We start from the raw sequence: 1,930 nt of genomic DNA on the forward strand, positions 1-1,930 counted from the left end.
TAGGCACCAATGTGACATTGCGCTCTTTTTCAATCTGATATTACCTTTTTCCCTTTGAGCTCCAGCGCCACTTCCGGTGTGTCGAATGACTCTGCTTCGCTTGGTTGGACAGAGCCGGCGTTCTGATTCCCTACGGCCATGTCCAGTGCCTCTTCTCTGCGAGAGTCTGGCCCCTGCCACCTGCCGTCGTGGTGCGGATCGATGACGGGGCGTTTCGGAAAATAATGACATTTGATTAAACAAAGTAGTGTAGTGGCCGCCTCCACCTCTAGGGTAGGAGGCTACTCGTGGTAGAGCAGCAGGTTTGCAGTTGTTGCGTGTCGTGTACATGTTGGAAAGAACATCTGTTAGGGATCCTCAATACATTTCGTGGCAGGGTACTTACGACAGAATGACAGGAAGGCCCGGGAGAGACGGCCGCCGCACCGCCGCATCGTCAACGCGACTCACGTGCCGTCTGCACCGGGCAGCAGCAGCGACAGTGCTGCGCCCAGGCCGTGCCCAGGCCGTGCCCAGGCCGTGTCCTCTCCACCGACACCCGGAGCGCGTGCCTCCTCCCACCCCCGGGCCTTCTTCAGGCGTTTAGGAATGACAGGGACAAACACGGCCGCCAGATAAAAAAACAAGTACTTTACTTTTGCGATTCCTTTACCAATAAGTAGAACCCCGTTTTACCCAACTTGAAGCCTGGTCCGGTCCACCGAAGACCGCACTTGGTTTGGCGTTTCACGACGCCAAAATTATTGGCGTTCCCTGAAGAACGCCAACATTTGGCGTTCTGAGAAGAGGAACGACAACCAGTTTACAGTGCTAGTGAGTGCGGGTGCTGTAGACAAACAGCCAGTGTCAAGCGAAGTTCCCCGCTCGCCCCCCGCCTATTTCGGCGGACACTCTCAGTTGGGCCGTGGGACAAGTCGATTTGCGAGAAACTCCGGCTTGAGTCGAAGAGAGGGAGCGAAATACATCATATGCATAGAGCGACACACGAGTTTTCACACCGGGCTAACAAGGACGGCACCCGTTTGACTCCCCCGCATACTCCGGTCCCCCGTCCTGCTAGTGTATGACTCCAGCATAATGACTACTGTTCCCTCTCATTACAGCGAGTGCGGCTACTTGGGCTGCTCAGGCCGCTCGGCCCGCCCCGGCAGAAGCTGGGCGAGCTGGGCGGGGTGAGGCAGTCTTGACGGGGTGGATAATGGTTAGCGCTGCTATCTCGAGCTCGCGCGCCCACCGGCACGCCCCCTCGTATACAGTACTGCGCCCCGAATGGCTTCCCGCACACTGCGACACGACTCCTCCATAGGTACCTTCGCCCTGGGTATAACCGGGGCATGACTATACATACGCGCAGGTGCAGCTGTACTGCGTCGTCTGTTGGAATCTTCTCGGGATAACCATTCGCATCCAGGAAAGTATAGTCATAGTGTTTCGAGAGCATACACTCTCATGTGTGCACACGGTACGGCGTGCACAGTTCGGCAGAAACCAAAATGTACCTACGGTGACCCCAGTGGGGACCAGGACTGCCGCGTTGATTCCCTCCACGCCAGAGCGACTCTCCGTCCTGCCCTTTCCTTTTCTCGCGCCTTTGGACGCCCCTCGTCTCTCCTCTATACAGCTGATCCTTCTGGAGAAAACCTACTGAAGCGTGATGGGAAACTGCAGGCAGTCGGCCGGAGCCTCGGCAGACCGGAAGTGCAGCGGCGGCGCGGCGTCCCGATCAGGATGAAATCAGAGAAGAGTACCTGTATGACGCGAGCGGCATGCGGCGTCGTGCGGCGCACAGGTGGGACCAGTTGTCCGGCGGCGAGGAAGAATTTTACCCCCCCCCCTTCTGTCTTTCTCTGTGCGTTTTACTCTGCTCTTTTCCCCTTTTCTTGATTACCTTATCGCGGGAGTTTTCCTTATGCAACGGGACAATTTATCG

At 56.8% G+C, this 1,930-nt stretch overlaps 1 long non-coding RNA gene across 1 annotated transcript in view; it reads right to left on the bottom strand.

The window, feature by feature from the left end:
* Positions 1-1,829, bottom strand: part of LOC127748942 (uncharacterized) — a 4,013-nt gene extending 2,184 nt beyond the window's left edge. The window contains exon 1 of the long non-coding RNA XR_008010864.1: positions 386-1,829. This is a non-coding gene — a long non-coding RNA (uncharacterized LOC127748942). The remainder of the gene's footprint in view (positions 1-385) is intronic.
* Positions 1,830-1,930: the final 101 nt, after the last annotated feature.

This window comes from Frankliniella occidentalis, unplaced genomic scaffold (assembly GCF_000697945.3).
Source record: "Frankliniella occidentalis isolate FOCC.00 unplaced genomic scaffold, Focc_3.1 Scaffold21, whole genome shotgun sequence".
NCBI classification, from domain to species: Eukaryota; Metazoa; Arthropoda; class Insecta; order Thysanoptera; family Thripidae; genus Frankliniella; species Frankliniella occidentalis.